The 8572-nt window shown below is 37.4% G+C and overlaps 1 non-coding gene across 1 annotated transcript; it reads left to right on the top strand.

The window, feature by feature from the left end:
- The first annotated feature begins 6675 nt into the window (after positions 1 to 6675).
- On the top strand, positions 6676 to 6748 carry TRNAA-GGC (transfer RNA alanine (anticodon GGC)). The gene has a single exon. It is a non-coding gene; the product is annotated as a tRNA-Ala (tRNA).
- The last annotated feature ends 1824 nt before the right edge of the window (positions 6749 to 8572 follow it).

Here is an 8572-nt window from a genome sequence, read left to right as displayed (position 1 = left end):
AACAATAAAAACATCCTCCTGCCCTCTTACGTATTTATTGGTAATTTCCCTGATTTCTCAGCTCCTTAAGACTTAATGAAAGAACTCTTCAGAGTGGCAGGTTAGTGGCAGCCAGTGGTCTGGCCAGTCAGAAAAAGAAAAGACCTCAGATGATGTGTGTGCAAGGATCACATGGCTTCAAACAAAACTGCTCTCGTGACCTGTGCCATAGACCACTTCCCATGCAACAGGATGCTCGGTCATGATGTAATGAAGCGTGTGCTGGGCTCTCACTACACACTTTGGGGAATGTGTATTACAAAGGCCTGCATTACTGACCACGGAGTGACTCAGGTACGGCTAACACAGGGAGCTGAGGACGCTGGATATAACACAGGAGGATACCCCCCGGGGAGTGTCAAGAACGTGGGTTTTGAAGCCAGACTCAGGTTCAAACTGGGATTTGAATCTGACTTTTAGTAAGTTACTAAAACCAGGACTTTTAGTAATTTACTTCATCTCTCTAAGCCTCAGTTTTTTCACTTGCAAAATGGAGCTAAAATATATTAATAATAAAGAAATGGACTCATAGATGGCTGTGAGAGTAAACAAGATACTAGTCTTCAAAACCTTAGCATATGGCAAGTGCTTAATAAATAGTAGTTATTTGCTATTATTGTTGTTTTGATTTCAAACCCCAGCTCAGAGGAGGTTAGTGGGGAAAACCATAAATTGAATTTAATTTTGAAGATTAAATTAAATATATGCACAAATGTGTGCACACATAACATTGTGGATTATCTGTTGCTATGTTTTACTGTTGAAATATTCTCCAAAATCTCATGCCAAGAATTTCTGAAATTTTACCCCTATTAAGGCATGATATAAAAATAGTTCATTTCATTCTCTTTGGAATGCTTTTTGAAGATTTATTCCCTCTCGGATGTCTTAGAGTCCTCTTGTATGCACTGGGTCAGGATTGAGCAAAAATTCAGCCACATAATAGTATTTTCTAAAAGGAAATAAAAACATCGAATCACACCACACAGAATGCTCTGTATGTATAAACAATGTTACTAAACCCCAGAGATGTCAATAAAATTAATCTACTCAACCCCTGCTTTGTTCCCACTTTCCCTCTTTTATATATTAGGTATATCATGACAGGGTATGAGGAGAATTCGTGCTCCCATCACCTGACTGCTGAGCCATAGGTGCATCTGGCCCATGGGCAGGAGCTAACAGAGAAAGGGGATTTAAGAAGAGAAAAAGAAAGGAACATATTAGAAGCAGCTCCCTGGGGACCAGAAAATGCCTCATCCTGAAAGTGAGAAAAAGCAGGGTACTGCTCTTTGCCGCCAACAAGCTGCACACCCCGGACCAGTCGTTTCAAATAACACTCCTTCGTAAGACATGAATTGGTTCAGGAAGCCTTCTTACACACAAATTCATCCCCAAGACTTCTGATTGCAATATTTAACAATTCAGCTTTAAATTGGCCAATTATTTCATCATCAGGTGTAGGCAGAAGTCAATTACAGTGCCTAGCAATCAACCGATGTCCACTTTGCTCTAAGATCTGAGAGCGTACGCAGGTCCCCGAAGGATTTGAGGCCGAAATAGTTCGCATAAAAAGGAAGCTGCACTTCTACTCCTGAAAGCTCCACACTCATCAAGCAAATTAAAAGAAGACCTGAGAGTTAAACTCAGGAAGAAATTTGGTCAAACTGAGATATTAAAAAATGAGGTCATTATAGATGCAAACTGAAATAATTCCTCAGACAACTGGCATTTATATCTTCTAATACATCCTCATGGTGACACAGGAAAAAAGCAAAAAAGATTTGGCCAGATTTTTGCTGGTACATTTATTTTTGGAATCACTAACACCTACCATTTAGAGAGTACTTCCTTTATGCCAGGCTTTTTACTCATTACTTGATTTAATCCTTCTGACAGTCCTATGACTATGGTTGCCCCCAGTGAACAAAAAAGAAGCTGAGGCTCAGAAAGACTATATAATGTGCCCACATAGGGCATATATAGAGGGCATTTAATACCCTCATACTTCATTACTACATTTTACTATACAAGGCAGAATAAAATATTTCCTATTTTAATTAACCTGTTAATCACCTTTTGAAATAAATGAAAAAGAGAAGTGCTAAATATATCTTGAACTATATTTTTAATATTGTGCCACTAATATTTATATTTTTACCAGACCTTGAATTCTGATTTTTAAAAATTCAAGATTTGCTAATAATTATCACAATAATAGGCAATTTATTAACTACCCACTGTGTATTGGGGTAGGCTAAAATAATGGCCTTTAAAGATGTCAAATTTTAATCCCTGCAACCTGTAAATTTTAATTTATATGGAAACAATATCTTTGTGGATATGATTAAGATAAGGATCTTGGGGTGGGGAAACTATACTGAATTATCTAGATGGGGCCTAAATGCTATCACAGGGATTTTTTTTAATTGAAGTATAGTTGATGTACAGTACTATATGTTACAGGTATACAATATAGTGATACAATTTTTAATGGTTATACTCCATTTACAGTTATTATAAAATATTTGATATATTCCTATGTTGTACAATGTATCCAGGTAGCTTATTTCGTACCTAATACTTTGTACCTCTCAATTCCCTACCCCTATACTGCCCCTCCCCACTTCCATCTCCCCATGGTCGCCACTAGTTTGTTCTCTCTATGTGAATCATGTGGACTCATAAGAAAGAGGCAGGGGGAGGTTAGGCAGAGATGAGAGTGATGAGGCCTCAAAAGGCTGGAAAAGGCAGGGAACTGATTCTCTTCTAGAGCCTCCAGAAGGAGTGCAGCCCTGTGACACGTTGATTTTGACCCAAGGGTAATGGTTTCCAATTTCTGGTCTCCGGAACTGTGAGAGAATAAACTTCTGTTGTTTAAAGGCACCAAGTCCGTGGTGATTTTTACAGCGGCCCTACGAAACTAATTCATGTGTCATGCCCTGTGCAATGTGTGTGTGTGTGTGTGTGTGTGTGTGTGTGTGTGTGTATTCTCTGGTCCTCACACTAATGTTATGGAATAAGTATTATATGTTTACCAATGAAGGAAGAGAAGCGGAAAGAGATTACAGAAGCAGACTAAAATCACACAGCAATTATACAGTGGAACTGGGATTTGAACCCTGCTCTGAACTCCTTCCACTGCCCCCCCTCATTAGTCATTAATACACTTGAAGTGAGTTTAGGTAATAAATACGGGAGGATTGTTGGAGTTTTATTTATAAAAGGAATTTCGAAACACGTAGAAGTATATTCTTTAAGATCCCAAATTATCTGAGAAGCTGACTGAGATGACATAATCCACAGCGTGTAATATACACCTACAATCCTACACCCCTACACCAAAGGCTGTGATAAGAAATGCGCTATAACAATTACCCCCCTGGCCAAGAAAATCCCATCCCTGATGGAAAATTTCTGCAACTTCCCAAAGGAAATGAATAAAAAAGCTCAGGCTAGACCCATCAGCAGTGTTTTTGAACACAGAATTTTTTGAAAAATCATCACTTGACATTGCCTAAATTCTAAAACAGTCCCAAGTGAAGAAAGAAAGGATAATGTTAACATGGAGCAGTGCTGGTTTCAGGTAATACTAAGAGCTTGTGTGATACTAGCCCTGGTTAAATGCTGTTTCTGCCTGAGCCCTCCTGGCAAATAGTTCCTTTCAGCCAGTAAGAAATCAAACACAGAGAAGAAGATACCAGATAAAGAATCAGTGCCTCAACTAGAATCATCTCATCACCGGTGTTCACAAAAAATCTGTCAGTCTTTTGTTTCATCTATGACTAGATTCAACACGCATAGTTTGAGAGCCTATTATTTGCAAAGTAATGTGCAAGTTGCTACATTAACAAAAAGACAAGCAATCCTAGAGGAGCTTGCAGGCTACTTATGATCATCACAAGAACCAGCCCCTACACAGCACACGCTACACACCAGTGTTGCTCTAAATGCTTTACATGATTGCATCGTTCAGTCCTCAGAACACCCTTATGAGGTATGTTCTATTATTATCACCCCCATTTTACAAATCAAGGAAACCATGTTTAGCGTGATTAAAATTTGTCCATGGTCTTCTAGCTAATAAACAATTGAGTTAGGATTTAAGCCAGACAGTCTGGTTAAGAATCCATGTTTGCAGTATTTACAACAGCCAAGATGTGGAAGCAACCTAAATGGCTACCAACAGATGATTGGATAAAGAAGATGTGGTATACATATAAATATGTACACACACACACACACACACACACACACACACACACACACACACACACACACACACACACAGTGGAATACTACTCAGCCATAAAAAAGAATGGAATAATGCCATTTGCAGCAACATAGATGGATATAGAGATTATCATACTAAGTGAAGTAAGTCAGATAGAGAAAGACAAATACCATATGATATCATTTATACGTGTAATCTAAAAAAAAGATACAAATGAACTTATTTACAAAACAGAAACAGACTCATAGACATACAAAACAAACTTATGGCTACCAAGAGGGAAGGTGGGTAGGGATAAATTGGGAATTTGGGATTAGCAGATACACACTACTATGTATAAAATAGATAAACAACAAGCTCCTACTGTACAGCACAGGGGACTATATTCAGTAGCTTGTAATAATCTGTAATGAAAAAAAATACATACATGTATAACTAAATCACTATGCTGTACACCAGAAACTAACACAGCATTGTAAATCAACTATACTCCAATTAAAAAAAAAAAGAAAGAAACCCAAGCTTTTAAATTTGTTCAGTACTGGAACCAGACTAGGGTACAGCTGACCACAGCATAAAATGGGGAGAGATAATGGTCATAAGAAATATATATGAAAGTAACCTCAATGTTCATAGAAAACTGCACCATATCATCCTCCTCAAGCTTTATTACCCTTCTTCCACTTCAAGCACATTGAACACAAAAACCAAGCTCTTGTGGCTCAGGGCCTTTGAATTATGTCCACCTGGAATTATTTTTAAGTATGTTAGAATTAATTTAATTACGTTTAATTTAATTAAGATATAACCATATTGACTTTGTTGTTTATAATAATTAGGACTTTTGTTTATTATTTATTAATTATAATTATTTTACTTGTTTGTTTAGTAGTTTATTTGTCCGTTTGCATCATTGGATTCCATCTCCATGAAGGCAGGGCATACCTCCATTGTGTTCAGCAATGAATCCTGAATGACTGTCACATAGCAGGTGTTAAACTCAAGTTTGTTACTGTCGCATGGGTGTGGGGAACTTAGAAAACCTTCATATAAGTGGTAGTTTTGAAGTTGGCTTTAAAAGTTGGCTAAGACTTTGTTTTAATTGAAGTATAGTTGATTTACAATGTGTTAATTTCTGGTGTACAGCATAGTGGTTCAGTTGTACACATATATACATATATTCCTTTTCATATTCTTTTTTATTATAGGCTACTACAAAGATATTGAATATAGTTCCCTGTGATATACAGTAAGACCTTGTTGTTTATCTATTTTACATGTATTAGTTAGTATCTGCAAATCCCAAACTCCCATTTTATTCCTCCCCACCCCCTTTCCCCTGGTAACCATGTTTGTTATCTATGTCTGTGAGTCTGTTTCTGTCTTATAAATAAGTTCATTTGTGTCATTCTTCTAGATTCCACATATGAGTGACATCATATGGTATTTTTCTTTCTCTTTCTGGCTTATTTCACTTAGTATGACAATCTCCAGGTGTATCCATGTTGCTGCAAATGAAAGAATGAAAAAAAATGTTCATTCTTTTTTATGGCTGAGTAGTATTCTATAGTACACATACACTACAACTTCTTTAATCATCTGTTGATGGACACTTATGTTGCTTCCATGTCTTGGCTATTGTAAATAGTGCTGCTATGAACACTGGGGTGCAGGTGTCCTTTCAATTTAGGGCTAAGATTTTAACTTGTGGAGTTGAGGGGGAAGGAGGTTCAGGCTGGAGGAAGCAGCATCAAATCTCCCTAATGTGGTTATTATCAGGCTTCAGTGAGAACATGTATGTGAAACACTTTATAAAGACTTGTGCATTTTTGCAGCAGTGGACTGGTAAGACTGAAAAATAGGACGATGTCTTCTGTAAACATTTAATCGTCATTAACAGATGAGGAAACTAAGAGGCCGAAAGGTAGTCACTTACCCGAGCTGGCCACAGCTGGTGAGTGGCAGAAGCCAGGGTCTGTACTTAGGACTGACTAGTTCAAAGCCCACAAAGTTAATCAGGAGAGTTAAAAAAAAATCCTAAAATGCCAGGTTGAGGAATTTGCCCTTGATTTGATGAACAACAGGGTGAGAGTGAGACTGGGGTGAGGTCAGCAGAGCACTCTCCTTGGGTGCAAAATTTAAGGCGACACCAAAAAACTCAGATAATCAAGATAAATAATACTATAATGTGATATTTAAAAAACATAACATGGCCCCCCAGTTCCTTTTTAGCTCTTTTTGTAAATAAAGTTTGACTGAAACTAGGGACTAGATGAGGGTGACGTGGAGTTATGCAAGCACAGGGTTGCATCCTGATCCTTATTTTAAATTTTGATATTTTGCTCATCATGGATTTCTTTGGCATTAATTTTGATTTTTTAAGAAATATGGCATTAAAAGGTGGAGGGTATAGCTCAGTGGTAGAATGTGTGCTTGGCATGCACAAGGTCCTGGGTTCAATCCCCAGTACCTCCGTTAAATAAGTAAAAAAATAAACTTAATGACCTCCATCCCTCCCCCAAAATATAAATAAATAAATAAATAAAATAGTTGGACCAAAAAAAAATTTTAAAAAAAGAAATATGGCATTAAAATAATATTTACCTTACTTACTGTGTGTTTTGGCATCCCCTTAAATGTTACACCCAAAGTGAGCACATCATTCTTATCCTAGTCCCAGCCCAGTCTGACACTAACTCAACAAGAGTCCCCTGGCAGTAACGTTCAGCGTGGCAGGCTAAGAAGCATGGACTCGTACAAAAATAAAGACACGAATGAATCGAAAGCTGACAAATTACTGTTTTAAAGTTTTTTGAAATAGTTCCTGTCTGTGTGGTTATGTCATCAAGCTAACACATACGTAAATCCATTTGGTTAATTTTGCTTTTGAATCTTGGTTTTCTTTTTCAGCGTAATTTGCTTTATAATTATGTAAACTATTTACATGGTTCCAAAGTCAAAGCTATAAAACAAGATACAACTGGAGAAACTTAGCTTCGAATTCTGTATCTTGAACCCTGGTCTTTACCTACTGCTATAAGTAACCACAAAGAAAACATTTGTTTTATCCCTAAAAAATAAAAAAAAAAATTTAAAAAAAAGAGGGAATTGGGAGTGAAAGGAAAGAACAGGAGGCAAGGACCCAAACACAATTCCCTGACTTGGAGGATCTGAAGATAACTCCTAAGTTTCAGAACTCTGCCTCTTTGGTCAGAACTGGGAAGTCAAGAGAAAACCCCGGGTTTGGGAAGGGTGATGTCAGACTCAGGTTAGGGGTCTGTGACAGCAAACATGCATTTGAGGTTTTTGTCCTATTGTTTAGGCTACTGACATTGTGTAGCAGCGTTTGAGCACAAAACATTTGAAACACTAGGGCTGATGATTAAAACTTGAAAACAGTCTTGTTTTAGGTTTTTCATGATGTATTTTTATTATTTTGGTAACAAGGTTTTGGCTTTTTAAAGATAAAATGACTGTGATGTTGGTTTACTCTCCCTCCGGTTTGAGGAGAATAAAGACAAGATTTATTTATTCACTTAATATCTAGATTTTCCTCTTTTGATCTCACATCAGGCATCTTCAGTGCTAAATATTTTTTGTCTCTCTGGGGGGTTTCCTGCTTTCATACATGCTCGCCCAGCTACTATATTAGCTAATTTTTCTTCCCTGAAATCCCCTCTTACCTGAATTATTTAACTGGTCTTTTCTGAACTCCCTCTAAGTATTTTGCTATTTCATAAAGCAAAGCGTTTTAGAATGTGTCCATTTACTAGAAATGTCTTTGGAAGCCCTTTCAGCCCATTGTGCGATACAATACCCTATTGTGTATGCGTAACCCAAACTAGTTTCAGGCTATTTTTACCACACACGCTCACACTGGCTTGAGCATTTTAATTAAATCAGACGAACAACCAATCACCAACTTAGTCAGTAACCATTCACTGAAAACAGTCAGACAGATTGTGTCTGTAGATATAGCCTCAATCTTTTTGTTAACACAGCCATTTTGGTTTTCTCCACTTAATCTCATTAAGGGTGCCCCCCTCCCTCCACCTGACTTAGGACTTTCGTGGTTTCCCTGGGCCAATGAATGTTTAGGTTTCCAATTACGTGTCTCCAGATGCATTTGTTCTGCCTTCATTCTTTATGCTCTTTCCTTTCAATATATTTAGTATACTTTAATCCATTGTATCTTTCATGTGTCAAAAGTAGTTTTCATGCAGGTTTCCAGTTTAGGATCTTATCATTTTAGTATTAGGTATGCATACCATCTGTGTGCGTGAGGGCATTATAACATCC

This window comes from Camelus dromedarius, chromosome 1 (genome assembly GCF_036321535.1).
Source record: "Camelus dromedarius isolate mCamDro1 chromosome 1, mCamDro1.pat, whole genome shotgun sequence".
NCBI lineage: Eukaryota > Metazoa > Chordata > Mammalia > Artiodactyla > Camelidae > Camelus > Camelus dromedarius.
Note: the sequence above shows the minus strand (reverse complement) of the source record. Positions and strands in the feature narration are given on the sequence as shown.